Here is a 19,611-nt window from a genome sequence, read left to right on the forward strand (position 1 = left end):
GGAGGAGAACGCAAGGACTGGTTGAGAATGGAGCTGAGTAAGAATGTAAACTCTTTTGTGCCCTGATATAAGAAACCCAGTGTCTGATGGGTGTCAGCCACCCAAGTTGAGCTGCTCAGCTTGAAAGTCATGGTGTACTGGGCCCCACAGATAGGTGGTTTTCTACCTGAAAAAAAAAGGAAAGGGCTATGATGTTGTGTGTTGGTTGTTCCCATACATATTTTTGGAGAACCGTATAATTGAATTTGGGACAATAAACTATGTTTCAGAACTGAAATTCCATTGTTTGCCTCTTTTTGTTCTACTTGACTTTGTGTAAATTAATTGGTTGAAAATACACCTCTCCAGGATTGAAGCTCATTAATTGGGATAGTCATTACACGTTTGTGAAAGATGAATCATTCTTTCCAATGTTGGCAATATTCTATGAACATTGTGAGCTTGAAGGTCAAAACTTGACATCAGCTGTGACGTTTCTCAATGTCTGCTATTTTCCTAACTTTTAAACACATGTTTTCTCTGATTATGTGTACATGTATGCCTCACTAGAGATGTAAATCCGGTACATGCCTCCTGTGAGGTCCTTTTCTTATCGGGGTGCAGTGTCTCCAAGGGACTGCATTTTCCTGCACTGTTATCCTTCCATGGTTGGTTAGGTAGATTCCACTGGTAGGGAGTGAAGGGATGTGCCAGCAGTAAGACTGGAATACAGTGAGTCTAAATATTTTACTTGGGGTTCATTACACCTGCGCTGGTATCCCGCTGGAAATTCCAGCATGATACCAGCAAACAGTATAACCGCTCCCGCTGCCTGATATTCTGGTATTACTGGGATATTATAGGTGGAGGACAGGGTGGTAAATTTAATTCCATGGAGTCAAATAGGACTCCATGAAGGGGATTACCAGTATAACCAGCACTGGTAATACCAGTGTTAGAAATTACAGCTGTTTTTTGCCAGTGAGGGCCTGAATGACATCCAGCTGTTGGCTGGAGGTAAATCAGGCATCCCCACCAGCAAAATTGTACTCTGCCAGTGGGGAAAAGAGCCTGTGTATGGAAATACTGGCACTTTTTTCTGGACTAATGACCCCCTTTGTGTTCCATGAGAGGGAATGTGACACATATGTTGCCATATAAAATCATTGTATTTGCTGACTGCCCCAGAAAATTGGCTGTTTCTGAATATCTAGATGCTTTGAAGGAAAACACTTTTGCACAGAAAGTCTAGTATGGTTTGTATTTGGCAACCAACAATTAATTAGGTGGCCACCAAAATGTTAAATGGATGCAAGCCTGTGATTGAAGCTGAGATGATATTCCGCTCCCAAGATTCCTATGCAACCTAAGACTGCACACTTACACAGTGATGGACCCCAGTCCGGAACCTGGGGCACTAAACAATTGATATTTCGGGTGTCCCGTTGTAGGAAGGAAAATCGTTTTCAAAGATGGCGACCATGAAAAGGTAAGGCAGGGCTCTGTATAGAGCCCCATTCCCTTTCCATGGCAGCCTGCAGAAGACGAAGACAGAACCCTATGACCATATTATCACAAGCACATTTCTTTTCCCTTTCAAACCTATCCCACTTTCGAATAACTTTACCACATAGCCGGTCCCATGTGGACATGGCAACTTTAACCCCATGTGTCCCTTGCGGTCATAGACAGTAGCCAGATTGTCCAGGTCATGAGCTTATACCATGACCCGGAAAATCTGCCCACTGTCCATGGCCACAGGCTATACTTCAGTGACCAAATGTATATCACAATGTTTTGTATATACATTATGACACTTGTCAAAAAAAAAACATGAGCACATTTGCAAAACCATGCTTTAAGGTCCTTGCCAATGCTTCTTACACAAGTTTGCTTGAAATCAAACCACATTTATTTTTCCAAAAGTGTCAAAATACATACAATAGTCATATAACTTAGCCCCCAACTTCACAAGATCCATTCAGGCATAGACATTCAAGGTTGGGTCTATAATCTTTCTGAAAACTTTTGTCCACATTCGTCAAAGTTAAAAGTCATCTAAAAATGTTGACACCCCCCTCTAATTTGGCCCCCTCATAAGAACATCCCACCAAACTTTACAAAAACATGTATATCTCAATTTAAAATCGGTTTGCAAACATTTATGTAGATTCGTCAAATGGCACCATATTTATAAGCCGATATGATATGATATGGCATTTGTAACGCGCCTATACACAAGTGTTTCAAGGCGCGATGAGGCAGGGAGGGGGGAACAAGGGGAGACAGACAACGATCCTACTAGGCCAGGTGCCATTCAGATTGCGCAAGTGCATGGGTAAGGGGGGTGGGAAAAGTGCAAGGTGGAAAGGGAGAGGGGAAAGTGCAGTACAGGGTTAGTAATGAACAAGATAAATAATAAGGGCCAGCTGGTGGCAAGTGCAAGATAAGTGCAGACAAGTGCTGGGAAGGGGGGCTGTAGGGATACAGAGACAGTCCCGCAGTGCAGGGGTTGCCAGGAAGGCAGTGCAGGGGAGAGTGGCTGGGCCAAGGACCTATATTGGTGAGTGGCCCAGTTGCTGATTCAGTACAGTTTCAGTGATTTAGCAGGGGAGACAGAGAGAGAAAGCAGAAGCAAAGAGGAAGGTTTTGAGGTGCTCCGGAACTGGAGATGGTTCTCCTCAAGTTTCAGGGAGGCAGGAAGGCTGTTCCAGAGGGAGGACCCTGCTGCGGAGAGAGATCTCCCCCCAACTCATTGCTTGGAGAAGCGGCTGACCCTGAGGGAGTTGGAGGCAGAAGAGCGAAGTGCTCGAGAAGGAAGATATTTAGGAAGGGAGAGTTGAAGGTAATTTGGCCCCAGTCCCCAGAAGGCCTTGTGGACAATGCAGAGGGTTTTGAACTTAATCCTCGCAGCCACAGGGAGCCAGTGTAGCGATTTCAGTCCTGGAGAGATACGGTCCCTGGGCTTGAGGCCAAGGACAAGTCTTGCAGTCCTGTTCTGGATGAGTTGCAGAGGGCGGAGAGTAGAGGCAGGCAGATTTAGATAGAGGCTGTTACAGTAGTCCAGCTTCAAGAGAACCAGGGCTCTGGAGACAGTGAGCTTCTGGGGGAAGGAGAGGAAAGGAAGGATACCTCTGAGGAGGTGCAGCTGTGACCTCTTAGAAACATCAGAAATGTGAGGAGAGAAGGAGAGTGTGGAGTCGAAGATGACCCCGAGGTTTTTTGCCTTGCAGGTAGGAGCAGGAAGAGGGCCAAGGGAGGCCGGCCAGAGAGCTGCAGGGAAGGAGGGAGTGGGTGTGCCGATGAGTAGAATCTTGGTCTTACTGGCATTAAGGCAGAGGTCGTTGGTGGCACACCATTCCTGGATAGCAGAAAGACAGTCAGAGATGAGGGACGGAGAAGAGGAGGCCGAGGGTAGCCTGAAAATGAGCTGGGTATCATCCGCATAGTACTGAAAGTTGGGGCAGAGAGCAGCGATGCGGTGGGCGAGAAGTGCCAGATACTGGTTGAGCAGCCAGGGAGAGAGGTTAGAAACCTGGGGGATACCACAGGGAGAGAAGAAGATGTCAGACAGGAAAGACCCCAGTTGGACCTTGCAGGGTCGATTTGAGAGGAAAGAGGTCAGCCAAGCCAGAGCCTGATCATTGATACCCAGGTTATCACGGAGACGGTTGAGCAGGATGGTATGGTTGACACTATCAAAGGCAGAAGAGAGATCAAGCAAAATGAGAACACATGGAATGTTAGAGTCAAGGTTCGAGAGCAGGTCCTCACGGATGTTCAGGAGAGCAGCTTCCGTGCTTCTGGCAGCTCTGAAGCCAGACTGTTTTACAATAAAGAATCTCTCCAAAGCACATATTATTAACAAAACAATCAGGGCTTTTCGTGAATCTATCATCCTGAGACCCATTAATGCCCCCTAAAGTAATAGTCCTCAGCCCACAATCTTACAATGGACCTTCTACCTTGATTCAATCAAAATACAGTGACATAAACTAGAACGAGAAGGGGTGGCATCATAGAGCCAACTCACGGTACCCCAAACAGTTCCAGCGTTTATAGCATTCCACCTGAAACCAAATATAGTTGAAGCTTTGACAACTGATACCTTATTGAACAGAACACTCTATTAACCATTTCTTCCCATTGAATGTAACAAATCCATTCATAGAGGGGAAATGCATAATAATACATTTTGGAGGCTAGATAACTGGGTAACATGTGTTATTCCCCTTATTGCATTCTATTTGTTGGGCATCGAATTACATATGTTATCTGGCATATTTGATGATCTGGTACAATGCCAGATAATCAAGCTTTTACTGTATTCACCTCTTCTGCTAAGCCATTACACCGTGCGCCCAGATGAATCTTTAAGTGTTTGATGATGCTAGCAGCAATAAGACATTTATTTCAGTGACATTGAGGCACAATCTTGACACACAACTCAAAGCTAAACAGCCATATGCATGTAGGAAATACCTTTCTCATGTTTGGAGCTCCTTGCTATATTATTGTCTGTGTTTGGCAGAATCACATGCAGTACCTTTTGGGAACATTACATGCAATTAAGACTACAAGTGTCAGTACAAATTCACCTTTGGTACAAGCCTGTACTACACAGTAACGAGGTAGCGATGGCTGAGCAGCCAGACTTATTTCAACAGTTGAGTCAGCAGTAGAACAAGTTACACATAGGACCAACAAATACAGTGTTTTGTTTGTTTGTTTATTTATTTGGTAGTGCGCTCCAAGCCCGTAGGCAGATGGGCGCAACAGTACAAGTAGACTCGAAACTTAGTTACAGTGCCTGGCATAGGCTATTACAAAACAGTGGTAATTTACAACAAATGGTACAGGTGTTACAGTACTTATGGGAGCAAGATGGGTGAGCGCAGAAGAATATTGTCTTAACAAATGTATAACGTGATCAGCTAGATAAGGGTGAATGTCATTACATATCGTTGTTGTGCAGCCATTTGAGAGCGTTAGATCTAAATCTAGTGTAGGGTAGAGGGCGTCTAAGGTCTGGTGGGAGTAAGTTCCAAGATTGTGCAGCTCTAACTGGGAAGCTAGATCCACCCACCGTGGTAAGTATAGGGACTTCAATTAAGAAGGTGTTTGCAGATCTCGTCAGTCGGTTAGAGGGTCTCCAGTTGATTCTTTCAGCTAGGTAGGGGGGTGCTAGATTGTTGAGGCATTTGGATGTAAGAGAAATGGTTTTGAGAAGGATTCTGTCCTTTATCTTTAGCCAGTGTGCCTCGGTCCGGTGTTTGGAGATATGCTCTCTGCCTGGGATGTTCAAAGCTGCTCTAAGAGAGTTATTTTGTAATCTCTGGAGTTTGTCAATGACCGACTTATTGGCACCTGAGTATAAGGTGTTACAGTAGTCCAGTCTGGACATGACAAGGGCATTAGCCAAGGTGAGGCAGCTGGCACTGGACAGGAAGGGTCTGGCAGCACGGATGAGTTTACACGTGTAGGTGGTTGTGGAGGCAAGGGAGTTCACTTGCTTTTTAAGGGTGAGAGCTGAGTCGAGGTAAAAACCTAGGGTTTTAACTTCTCGCATAACCTTAATAGTATTGTTATCGATGTTAAATGTGGCATAGTCCGGAGTTAGTTTAGATAGGTTATGGTCTGATCCGAGAAGCAGAATTTCAGTTTTATCGTCGTTCAGGCAGAGGCCATGGGTGGCCATCCATGCCTGAATGAGGATGTAAATTTTATTCACCAATGCCAGGTCCACTCCATAGTTGCCCGAAAGGGGTATGAGGATCTGGGTGTCATCTGCGTAATTTGTGTAGGTGACGCCCAGTCTGTCCAACTTGTCGAACAATGGCTTTGTGAAAATGTTTTACATGGTGGGTGAGACACAGGAACCCTGTGGGACTCCACATGTAATTTGGATGGGATCGGCACAAGTGAAGGTGGAAAACACCCTCATGGTCCGGTTGGCTAGAAAGGATTGGAACCATGTTATAGCTTCTCCTGTGAAGTTGGCAGCAAGCTTGAGGTGGTTGCATAAAACTGCATGATCCACCAGATCAAAAGCTGCTGTCAAGTCCAGTAGGAGTAGCAGCGCTATTTTCCCACCATTCTTGAAATCCTCCATTTTAGTTTTAAGATCTATCAAGGCTGTTTCAGTGCTATGGAGTGGGCGGAAGCCCGATTGGCATGAGCCTAGTAGGTGGTTAGCTTCTAAGTAGTCTTGAATTTGGAGATAGGCTACTCTATCGATAATATTTAGTAGGAAAGGTACAGAAGTGATAGGCCTATAATTGGTCGGAATGGATGGATCGAGGGTTTGTTTTTTAAGAAGGGGGAGGACCCAGGATTCTTTTAGGTTGGCTGGCACTGTGTTAGATTTGAAGGAGGAGTTAATGAGCTTCGAGATGAATGGGGCTAAATCTCTGGCTGTGTCCTTTATTATTTGAGCGGGGCAACTGTCGCCTTTGCAGTTGGACTGCTTCAGTGAGAGGATAACCTTTTCAGTGTCGATGATGGAGATGGGTTTGAAGCTAAAAGGGGGGATAGTATTGGGTTCAGTTACTAGCGGTGCTTGTTGATCAGTAGGAGAGACGGCATCCTTTTTATTAGTTATTTTAAGTTGGAGGGTGGAAATTTTATTCAATAGGGCATTCTGTATATTAGTGCACCATATCTTGTCCTTGGGGACCGTGTCAGTTGGTTGGATAGGAGATTCCATTTCGCGAAGGATGGCAAAAAAGTTCCTTGGTATTAGATTTGGCATTTGTAATTCTGTCATTGAATATATATTTTTTTGTGTTGATAATTTCTGACTTGTAATATTTGGTGAATTGGGTTAAATTAGCTTTGTTGTCATCGGTAGGTGAATTACGCCAGATAGTTTGGAGTTTTCGTTTCTGCTTTCTGAGGCCCTTAAGCTGGGGGGTGAACCAAGCATTAAGGTGGGCTTCTTGTTTAGCTTTGCGTAGTTTTGGAGGTGCAATAGTATCTAGTGCATGAGACATAGCTTTATTGAAGGTGTCTACTAGGGTGTCTGGGTGGGTATTGTCCTTCAGGCCATTGATGGTAGGCAGGAGGAGGGGGATGGGTTTTTCTGTAGTGATGTCTTTTTTACTTCTGGTGGGGAGTGGTGGTATCATTTTGATAATTTTAGGGCTAAGGAGGTCAAGTGTGGCAGTGAAGTTTATTAGATAGTGGTCGGTCCATGTTTGAGGGGTGATGTCAGTAATGCCTATGTTGCAGTTAAGTTCAGATACCCAGTCAAGGGTTCTGCCTTTAACATGTGTGGGGGAGAGGACTTTTTGGGTAAGGCCATTCAGTGATTCAAACACTTTACTCAAGGTTTCTTGGTAAAAGAATATACATTTATTTACACAGCCAGTTTGAAAACATTACACTAGCAAGAGCAGCTCAATATCACACACTAATAAACCACAAATACACAACCGATAAGTAAATGAACAAGTTTAACTCCCCTGAAGTGGGAGCAAAATGGCACTTCAGATACTTTAAAAACGGGTAGAAAGACAAGTTTATAAGAATAGACATCCCAAATACTTTCATAGGCAGGGCAAAGGGTTTCAGTAAACTACAACCAGCAATTCAGTTCATAGGCCTGGGCCAAAGTCAATGGTTCAGAGTCTTTGTATAGGATAGCACAGTTCTGCTGGTAAACGGTAAAGTCTTTGCCACGGTTTTTAGAAGAATTTGGCTAGGCGAAAGGTTTGACGAATGTTTAGGGAAGTACAAGCATTCGAAGTCGTGAAAGTTTCACACACTTTCTCCGTGGCCGAAAAGATTTCCAGTCTGCGTTTGCACAGTACCTTGTAAATGAAGAAGAGCTGTAGCTGAGGCAGTTGTTCCTGGCAGTTTGAGCAGATCTCGCTGCTCCTGAGCTTCAGTCATGGGACAAGAAGGAGGAGGTCGGGAAGTTCCTACACTGCCCAGGGATGAGGCCACAAGCTTGGCAAAACATTGTTTTAAGGTGTGAGTGCCTTAAAGTCCACAAGTTGGTTTCCTTCCCTCTGGCTATCCGGTTTTCAACAGCACCCTGAAGAATATTTGACCAGATGGGAACGGTGTCCAGTTGGCTTGTGAGTTGGTTGTTCCCACCAAACTCAAGGAAAGAAGTTATCCTTGAAGGGCTTCTCTGTCGATGGAGTTTCAGGCAATTCGGACCTGCAGCAGAGCTTCACCAGTCATCCAGGAGTTGCAGCAGTCCTCTTCCTTCTGCTCGTCTTCGGTTCTTTCTTTCCAGTGGTCGACTCTTCTTTCCAAGTCCCAGAGACCTGCTTTTAAACAGTTTTCATCCATTTATTCCTGCCTGGATGTCACTCACACAGCAGGGTGGCTTTCCTTGCCGGACAGCCAGCTGGCCAATCACGCCAGAGTCCTAGGAGACCAAGTACAGGGAGTTTTGGGCACCTCCCTCACATCCTGTCCATCCCAGACACTCAGGCACCAGAGGAGGGCTTCAGCACGGAAGCCCGCCAAAGGCCACCGAACAAAGGGACCAAACCTGGCTTGGCGCGCAGAGACAAATACAAGAAGGATCTTTCCTAAAAGAAATGGCGAAAAAAGATGACTGGAGTCTCTTTTTACAGATAGGTCTTGGGCGCCATATGAAAAAGATGGCTGACCCGATTTTTAGCTACCGTTGTTAGCGGTTGGGAAAAATCATGGTAGTTTGATCTAAACCATTGCCACCAGCCATTATAAGTAGGAAAGGGTAACTATTGATTGTTACATGAGTGTTTTGACTCAGAGGATGCTAGGCAACCGCTCCGGCACTCTATAGGAAGATAGTGTGTGATGGGTCAGCAAATTTAAAGAGACTAGTAAAGTCAATTTAACAGTAGACAGTAGTCTGTCCCAGAGAAGGTATTTATTCCTTGAGAAGTCTAAAAGACATCCCTGTGCCACTGCACTGAAGGTGCTTTGTGATGCACAGAACAAGATGATGCCTCTGGCGTTGTTTCAACTCCATAATCAAAGAACACAAAAGCAAAAGAGCTGGAGGGCTCTAAGGTAGAGGGAATTAGCACTTGTGTGAGAAATCTCCCTAACAGTCTATGATTACTGAAATTGCTATCCTGGAAACAAACTCACATTTGATGTGAAAGTGTGTGCAGTTGTTGTGCTGTGGAGGTATGCTTGTGTTTATTTCAGAATTTGAGAGGTTCATGCAGAAGGGTGAGTTTCTAGTAGAGTTACATAGTGGCAGTACCTTTCCTACCCTCACTGTTCTGACGAATTGCGGCCCATATCCCTTCTGTTCCCGTACATTCTGGTGTGCAGCAATTACCATCCCCACGGGTTTTTCTCTGGGTCATGTGTTCCCTGTGCCCCACAGTCTGTCCGTGTCGGCTTTTGAAAAAGGATGGGCAAATTCACACCCTCCACCGCCTCCTATAAGGTGCATGACACAGAAGAAGAACACAAGATACCGTGATCGCCCATACTATTTCGGACTGATTCCCAGTGCTCCGGTGGTCGATCAGTATGTCGCGAGGTACCCACTCAGCCAGCCCTACAGAACAGGAGCAGTACAAACCTTGCCCAGAGTGCATGAAGAGCCTCAGGCTGCGACTAAGGAGACTTCTATTGACAGTATCGATTAGATTGCAGAGAAAACATGTGCAGACATCATTAGAGATACCACGACATAGCAGCATTAGACAGGAAGCCCACGTACCATCCACACATCGGGAGACAACCACGCACGCACCCGAATACATGAAGAACACATGCATACAGTTCTATAAGTTAGAGGATGGATACATGTACATACTGTCATTTCCTTTATTATTTTGTCATTAGCTGGAAAGCAGCAACTCAGAAACCGTAAGAAGCAAGAGATCCCGAACAAAACTTGCAGATGCTTATATGCAAATAACCTTATGGAACTGCAGAAGCACCTATGGGACCTGACAGAACCACTTGTGACTAACATGTGGTGTATATAGAAAAGCATAAACATATAGAAACAATATTATGGCTTAGGAAAATTACAGCAGTCCACAAGCCCTCAGCAAGAGCTGAGCTGCATCCAAACTGAACAGAGAGCAAACGTGTGAGAGAGGGCCAGCTGCCAAGGCCTCTAGATACGAGTGACATTCCATTCCCTGAACGACAGTAACACCAGCTGCAATAAATATGAATAATTCCTCATAATTCAGAGCTGCAGAAGCGGCAAAAGGTGGTCTCCAAACATATAACCCGGCTGACTCAGATGATGAATCGAAACCAGACGCTGGGAAAGAGAGTCAGTCTCACAAAGCCAGACAGAAGTTTAAAACAAAGATGTTATAACAAGAGACAAGTGTTGCACAATCTGAGCGGTCACTCTAATAGACTATAGTGGTACATACAAGTTAAAATGTAGACACATAGTCATTCTTATTACCTTGAGAAGGAACACAAAGAGCTGACAATCATTTAAGGTCCCAGGCCTGGGGACATCAGCTCTAGCCAACCACAGTTCAGTATCCTAGGGGTGGATAGCAATGGGCAAGAAACAATGCTAATACCCTGACACTCCAACATTGTTTAGCGATAGTAATTTGGGGGTGGACCAGGCCAGCCACCTAAAATGCGAGGGCCAGTAGAACAACTCATATAAGGGAATGAATAGGTTATTAGGCTCCTCACGGCCAATCCCAGATGGCGATAGCTTTTCTGGAGTAGATCCCAGGTTATGGCGTCACTATGATGCAATTAGGATACAAAACTGGCCTGCGAGTGGTCCTTGGATTTCTTCTATCCTTGTACTGATCCCTGTTAGTTTGGCTGTAATAAAACGCAGTTTGAACTTTCTGTCTGACTAGGCCTGCATTCCTTTTGTGGAAGGTGTTGGGCCTTCCGAGAGTATGAGTCTACAAACTCCTAGTAGCTCTCCAACCTACTTGGGAGTTGGTCCCTGACAATATGGCACAAGTGGGTTAAATGCGAGATATTGCTTCCTAACACAGATGCCCTGAATTTGTGATATGACCGACTAACACAGATGGGCTCAATGCAAGATATGACTAACACAGATGGGCAAAATGCAAGATATGACTAACTAACACAGATGGGCTGAATGCAAGATATGACTGAATAACACAGATGGGCTAAATGCGAGATATGGCTAACACAAATGGGCTAATTGCGAGATATGACTAACATAGATGGGCTAAATGCGAGATATGACTGACTAACACATTTGGGCTTTGTTCTCGTGGGTAATAAGAGTGGTGGGGCTTTTAGTGGAGTACAGTGGTGGTGGAAATACACACCCAGTCCACACTTACCTTATCAGTCGCCTCTGGTTGACTGCGGCAGGCTTCCCAGCTAGCATGGGCAGACAAGGACTGGAGCTGCACATTAACACAATTACACAATGTACACATTAACACAATTTTTGTTTCAGAGCTCTGGTTCTGCTAAAACTGTCTTTTTTTTGTTTTAGCTAAACAAAGACAATTTGAATACAAGTATATCTGGAGAGATGGGAGAAGGGAATCAGACATATTCGACAGAATTCATTCTGGTGGGTTTTTCTGATATCACGAACCTGCGGGTGCCCATTCTTGTTGGATCTCTCCTGATGTATCTGGTGACTATTGCAGCAAATCTTCTCGTCATGTTAGTTATTTACTGCGACTCTCATCTGCACACTCCCATGTACTTCTTCCTCACCAACCTGTCTTTTGCAGACATTTCTTGTACCTCTGTTATTTTCCCCAAAATGATGGGCAGTTTTTTTATATGGAACCCACATGTTACTCTGCGAGAATGCCTGATTCAGATGTACTTTTTCACAGCCATGATTACAATAGAATTTATTATCCTGACCATCATGTCTTTTGATCGATATATGGCTATCTGCAATCCTTTACACTACACGAGGATCATGAATAAATATGTGTGTTACCGAATGGCCGCTGTTGCTTGGATTGCTGGCCTCATGGACCCCATTTTGCACATCACCCAAATATCTACCTTCTCTTTTTGCAACACCCTTGAAATTGACCACTTCTTCTGTGACATTGCCGCTCTGATTAAGCTCTCCTGCACCAGCACCGTCACCATTGAAAGAATGACCTTTATTCTGGGGGTGATAGTGGTATTTTCAACATGTGTTTTAATACTGTCATCATACGTCAAAATCATCTCAGCCATCCTGAAAATCCAGAAGAATACACATAGGAGCAAGGCCTTCTCCACCTGTGCCTCACACCTCACAGCGGTGATCCTTTTCTATGGAGTTTTCATCTTTGTTTATGTACGACCAGCCTCAATGTACTCAGTGAGTCAGAGCAAAATATCCTCCTTAATCTTTATCGGGGTGATCCTGATGAGTAACCCCATCATTTACACTATAAAAAACAAAGAATTCAAGGATGCCTTTAAAAGAAGGATGGTGTAAAATGTTAGAACAAAGAACTAGACTCCAATCGAATAAATTATCAATTTGAAATGATCGCAATGAAATTTGTTTGATCGCAATGCCGTTGCTGAAAACCCAATCTGCTGTAGGTTCAAAAAAGAAGAACAGTGATGCCAAGCCCAAATATAGCATGAATGTTTGGGTAGGGGAACACTTTCATGGCACTGGCAAGGGTGAGTTGTCTTGGGAAAGAGTTATGTTCTTTGGTCTCAATTAAAAAGGGTTGTAGTAGCTATGCCCTTTATTTGTGTACTGCACAGGGGTGATGGTCTGTGCCCTAAATTGATCATAACAGCAAACATGTTAGTTTAGGCTATGCTTAGAAAATGGCCAGTGGTATTTTGGCTATAGAATGCTATCACTGCAGTCAAGTATTCAATTTTCTCGTCAAGGCATAAATACTTTCAATAGATAGTTGTATGTTGGCCTGCAACAATCATATGTTCAAAGTAGCTGAACCTTTCTGCTGGACAGCAGTACATTCACAGAAATAATAGCATTACTTTGTTGCAGGAATTCGTTGATGTGAGTGGTGTGAGCAGGTCATCTGCCTAACTTTGTGGACACATGGGCTGGGTGCCACTGAAAGCTGGAGGATCCAGGGCAAGTGTACCGCCCTCAATGAATCACTGCTCGCATGCAGGGGACACACAGCGTTAAGTCCCACCGATTGACACAAGGTCAGCTGAAGAGAGCTAAAGTAGCAAAAAACCAGACCCAAAACTACCAGCAAATAAATAGATACATTTTCATTTAATGGAAATAATTTCCACAAATTCATAATTGGTAGAAAGAAAAGATGAGATTTCATGGTTAAGAAAGCTGTTTTCTTGTTTTTCAGTGCACACCCTGGGGAAGCAGGGGACTCCAGCTCAGTACAGACTGCATCAGAGATGGTTGCAGAGCGAGAATTGGAATCTAGAATGGTGAAAGTTGCAACAATAGTCTTTCCAGCACACATTACCCAGGTCACATTAACCAATTATTCTGAGCCCTGCCTACATTCACATAGGTGCAGATCCTCACCTAGAGTCCCAACCAGGTGGAGTGGGATTCTCTATATAAGCCAAGAGGCTCAGGCTGACAGTGTATGCTATCTGGAAAGGAGCAGCAGAGAGGTATTCTGTAGCAGGTGGTGAGAGGAGATACGTTAAAGAGGAGAGTCTGTAGGGAAGAGAAGAAAGGGAGGAAGAGACAGTAGAAGACTGGAGATTGGAGGGCTACAACCAAGAGGGGGAGAAGGAGGTACATTGAATCCCAGTATTGCAGGAACTGGTTGAGAGTGTGAGACTGTGTTGTCAGTCCAGGAACATTCTGGTAGACTAGGCCAGCCATAGGCAGGACTTAGAGGCGGGAGGAGACTTGAGTCATTGTTGCCTCATTGAATGTGAGGGAGCTTGTTTCAAGCTCCGAGAGATTGAGAGTTACACAAGGACCAGGACACTAGAAGAAAAAGGTGGTTGTGTACAGAACCTTGGAGGAGAACGCAAGGACTGGTTGAGAATGGAGCTGAGTAGGAATGTAAACTCTTTTGTGCCCTGATATAAGAAACCCAGTGTCTGATGGGTGTCAGCCACCCAAGTTGAGCTGCTCAGCTTGAAAGTCATGGTGTACTGGGCCCCACAGATAGGTGGTTTTCTACCTGAAAAAAAAAGAAAGGGCTATGATGTTGTGTGTTGGTTGTTCCCATACATATTTTTGGAGAACCGTGTAATTGAATTTGGGACAATAAACTATGTTTCAGAACTGAAATTCCATTGTTTGCCTCTTTTTGTTCTACTTGACTTTGTGTAAATTAATTGGTTGAAAATACACCTCTCCAGGATTGAAGCTCATTAATTGGGATAGTCATTACACGTTTGTGAAAGATGAATCATTCTTTCCAATTTTGGCAATATTCTATGAACATTGTGAGCTTGAAGGTCAAAACTTGACATCAGCTGTGACGTCTCTCAATGTCTGCCATTTTCCTGACTTTTAAACACATGTTTTCTCTGATTATGTGTACATGTATGCCTCACTAGAGATGTAAATCCTGTACATGCCTCCTGTGAGGTCCTTTTCTTATCGGGGTGCAGTGTCTCCAAGGGACTGCATTTTCCTGCACTGTTATCCTTCCATGGTTGGTTAGGTAGATTCCACTGGTAGGGAGTGAAGGGATGTGCCGGCAGTAAGACTGGAATACAGTGAGTCTAAATATTTTACTTTGGGGTTCATTACACCTGCGCTGGTATCCCGCTGGAAATTCCAGCATGATACCAGCAAACAGTATAACCGCTCCTGCTGCCTGATATTCTGGTATTACTGGGATATTATAGGTGGAGGACAGGGTGGTAAATTTAATTCCATGGAGTCAAATAGGACTCCATGAAGGGGATTACCAGTATAACCAGCACTGGTAATACCAGTGTTAGAAATTACAGCTGTTTTTTGCCAGTGAGGGCCTGAATGACATCCAGCTGTTGGCTGGAGGTAAATCAGGCATCCCCACCAGCAAAATTGTACTCTGCCAGTGGGGAAAAGAGCTTGTGTACGGAAATACTGGCACTTTTTTCTGGACTAATGACCCCCTTTGTGTTCCATGAGAGGGAATGTGACACATATGTTGCCATATAAAATCATTGTATTTGCTGACTGCCCCAGAAAATTGGCTGTTTCTGAGTATCTAGATGCTTTGAAGGAAAACACCTTTGCACAGAATGTCTAGGAAGGTTTGTATTTGGCAACCAACAAGTGATTAGGTGGCCACCAAAATGTTAAATGGATGCAAGCCTGTGATTGAAGCTGAGATGATATTCCGCTCCCAAGATTCCGATGCAACCTAAGACTGCACACTTATACAGTGATGGACCAAAGTAGCCCCCCGAAAGGAAAGACGCCAACCCAAGATGAATTGTGAGAAACCTCTGTCAAGCTCCAATGCTTCCAAGTCACCATTCTGAGATAACGCATGGCCTGTATGCATGTACAGCATCCTTGTTCCAATAAACAGATGTGGGGGGAGTCCTAATGTTTCATCCTCTTAACCCAGGAGTACCAGCACCATTTGCAACATCTCCAAAGCTTCTCACCTGGGAAATGTGGCTTTGATCCTTGTATTTTGATAATGCATCGAGGCAAGAACAGACATCTTCTGTGAGCAATGACTGGTGTAGAATCAGTGACCTATGACCATGGGAAGCATCATATGAGCAGATACTCTCATGTCTAAGCCAAGCTAGTTTCTGAAATGATTGAATATCTGCTGAAATGTAAATGTTCCCTTTTTGCAATTAAAACCAAGTGAGAGATTATCCAAGTGACACCATGACTGCAGGTGTACGCCTGGGCATAGTAATGTACAGGCCATGGTCTGCTAAAGTCTCAATGGAGTCCTATGAGAGATACACTGGATGAAACATGCCTGGCATACAGCTGAAAGTTTTTGATGCAAAAGCTTTTGGATGTACAGTTCCTTCCTTAAAAATAAAAATACCTGAGAGTGATGGAGTAGTGATGCAGTAGTTTGACATGAGGCTCAGAACTGTATGGATGTTTTCTTTACCCAAGGATTTCTTTATGTGCACACCGGTCATGCAGAGCCATTGGAAAACATATGCGTATATTTTTATGAACAGAACTTGTATTTTGCTTTTCCAACAATGACATTTGACCAGTCTTTCCATAAATTTAGGAAATATATGAAAAACTGGCCTATCACCAACGATGCACCCTACTAGTCCCGTCAGCCCGCCTTAACCTGAACCCTGTACAGTATACCCGATCAACTCACACCGACTGTAAATACCTATTGCACAACATGACTCGGTCCACCTTACGTGTACATAACCTTTGTTGCAAATAATATGAATTACTTTTTGTAAATGACTGTATTTTTCTTGTAGTGTTAACTGTAAATTCTGTGTGTAACTCAGAAACTGCATGCCCTTGTAATGTGCCAGATACCTTAGGGTGTGGTGCGCACTATAAATAAATAAACAAACAAACAATACTTTACAGGTCATACTCATTTTAAGGAGTGCCACCTACTTTGCTTTCATTTCCATCCACCATCCCAACAAGCCTCCTGCGTTTCATGGGTATCTTGGAGATCCTGACAAAACACCATCTGTCTTTATCCCCTTTTCATCATGTTATGTGTTTGGTTTCTTTAGTGCAAACACCTCAAGTTCTGCTACCAATGCTGAATGTTGTGCTTGAAAATGTCTAGAAGGAGGCATGCAAGTTAGTAAGTTAGAAAGAGTAAGGCCAAAACAAACCATCAATGATGGAGCAAATGCACAACAGGTGCAGAATATTTAGTAGTACTGATTGGGGGAGGACATCCAGTGCAGAATATGAACATTAGATAACTGAACAAGAGCCCGACACCGCCAGGCCTGCCCCCCATTTCCACATTCCTTGATTCAGAAGACCTATAATGAAATATGCATCAAGACGCAGCACGTGCACCTTGTAAGAGAATCATGGAATCACAAGTATGGCACTGCCACAAGAGCTACACATTTCAAAACCTTTATTAAAGTCTTGGGGTTTGGAAAATCTCCTATTTTGCCCTATTGCTATGATGGGAGTAGTCTAGCCCTAGTCAGGCTATCTCAAATCAAAATGGCCTATACTAACAAAACCTAATGCCTGCCCTATCTCTTATACCAACATTGTGTAGAATGGAATGTGTATGCAGCAAACGTCAATGTGATAACATAAAAGATCAAGGTGGCTGAGTCAGCTCTATTCACTACATTGGACAGCATGGAGTAAGGCGACCCCCGTCTACAGGATGACACACTTTGGCTCAGCTTATCAAAAGAAAGGTAATTCAAAATGTGGGTCGAGGCCCGCTTGGCTTTCCACATTAAAGCCACTTATTTCCAGTTCACCAAAAGTTCTTTCACAGTTCAACAAAAGTTTATGTAGGTCTACCTCTGTCGGGCTCAGACCTCTCCAGACATAAAGTACCTGATTCAACGTAGATCTCCCTCCAGGCTCGGACCTCGCAATCACATCACTTGGAGGGGTTCCTTTCCCCAAGCTTCAACCACCTTTGTTAGGGGTTCCCTTCCCCTAACTTATTTCCTGTTCCTGGTCTCCCTCAGTTGGGATCGGACCTTTAACTGATGTCGAAGACTTTCAAATGTACAAGGCCTTTTACATAGACCTCTGCAGGTTCACTTCGACTTTCAATTCAGCTTTCCCTTATGTTGTTTGTCCCAGTGTCTCTTGGACTTGTTCCATAACACACTTGGAAAAGTTCAAAGAAATCGTTCTCTTAAACATATCACTTTTTAACTTCCCCTTTCGACAGAAATAATCTTGAACATTGCACATTTCATAGTTCATTCTCTTTGTCGCTTTACAAGAAGACAGCAAACATTTTGCAGAGACATTTGAGTGTGCTATTTCCTTTCACTGGACAACTCCACCACTCTGTATCACTGGCTTCACAGTTTTCAGTAAACTTTAAAGTTCACTATGTGTTTACTTTCTTTTGTGTCTCATCTGCACGCACGCAACCTTCAATCAGAGATACACTGTTACAGCTTCTATCTTTCCTTGACACAAACCATCCTTTCACGTTTTTCGCTAACTCACCGGTTGTGTGCATTCCTTTCTTGCCTTTGCGTCTTTGATTTACGAGTCAAGGTTGATATCACAGGCTTGCCTCGCCTCCCCAACTCTGCCATTCATCTTGGAGGGTTGCTAGTGTCCTTGAAACACAATGCAGGCTTCTTCTTGTCTGAGATTTGGCTTTCACCGTGTACACTTCGCGGTTTCCCAGAGGCAACAACCTCCTGCAGGTTTATTCAGGTTTTCTCTATTCTTTGCCCTTGTCCCTCGATCAGTCGTCTTGCTCCACTGGGGTCACCTTCATCCCGGAAAATGTGCTCCTTCTCGTGCCCCATCTTGCTGAGAGTGTGTTTTTATGTTTTCCGCCTTTTATCCAGGTTGGGGGAGCTAATGGTATCAGATGTATGTGATTAAGGTCAAGTGCCTGACTTTGCCTGAGCTTATTAACAGGATATATAATGTTGGCCTCTTAACTCTGAGTCCTCCTCTTCCTCTGCCCAGTGTTTAAGTAGAAAGGGGGGAGTTGGAGAAACCTATAAAATAGGATGTGGTATGGGCACGGAAAAAGCGGGGAGATACTCTGTCTCGTCATCAGTTGTCTCAACCCCATTCCCCGAAGATCCTCCACCCAGGTGATCCTCCCACACTGTTCCACCCCCAGGGTCTGGGTCCAAAGGCGATGTCTGTGCCCTGGCCACCTGAGAGAGAGACCCCAGGGACTTGCGATTGGGACACCCTTTGGTTTTTCACAACCTCCAGAGGAGCTTTGGGCATCTTTTGAATGAGAATGTAGAAAAGGGCCAAAGGGAGTTGGCTTTACACATCAAGAAGGAGGGTGAAACATTGGGCCACTGCTAGGGGTCACCTGTTTTGCTATTAATTTCAGTCTCTTGGAAGAATCAGAGCAGGAATAACTCATGTCGTCTGCCGCAGCCTTTCATGGACTCCACACAGGCACCTATGCACCTGCAAAGTTCACTGCCGCTCGTCTGATCCACAGCGTAGCTTGAAATCCATAGAGGGCACCCACCCATTCAGGGTGCCCTCTTGTCTCCAATTTACATTAATTATTCATTGCACCGCCTGTTGCTGCCCCTAATGGCAGACAACCCTTGATCCTGCCCAGTTCTTCCAAAGAAGAAGAGGACAGGTAGGCCGTTGCTCCACTACACACTGAGAAACTATTAATTCAGAGGAAACCAGGTCTTTATTTGCATCTGCAAACAGTCTCAGTGACATGCCCCAGGCTGTAGAAAAACACAAGAGGTGATGACTCGACGGTTTAGAATTAATCTCTGTGCGTGCAATTCACCAAATCAATTTGCTTGTGGCTATTATTTACAAATTAAATTGTAATAATAATTACATATGTATATATGTGTGTATCAGTAGTCGTGGTAAGTTGCATTTTGAAATATATACAGTAAAAGTTATAATGGGAGAAGAGTGTAGTAGCATGCATCGATTCTGAAGCGGTAGAGTGAGTGGTTAGTGGTCAAGAGGGTAACGGTAGAGGAGGTGTAGGTAGAGTTTATGGATGGAGAAAGACATCAAGGGGATACAATGGTGGTACAAAGGATGTATGTCGTGTGAGTATGTGGGGTAGTCAGGGTTAGGCAAGAAGGGTTAGAATAAAGAGGGATATA

This window comes from Ambystoma mexicanum, chromosome 3p (assembly GCF_040938575.1).
Source record: "Ambystoma mexicanum isolate Mex_15411 chromosome 3p, UKY_AmexF1_1, whole genome shotgun sequence".
Classification (NCBI taxonomy): domain Eukaryota; kingdom Metazoa; phylum Chordata; class Amphibia; order Caudata; family Ambystomatidae; genus Ambystoma; species Ambystoma mexicanum.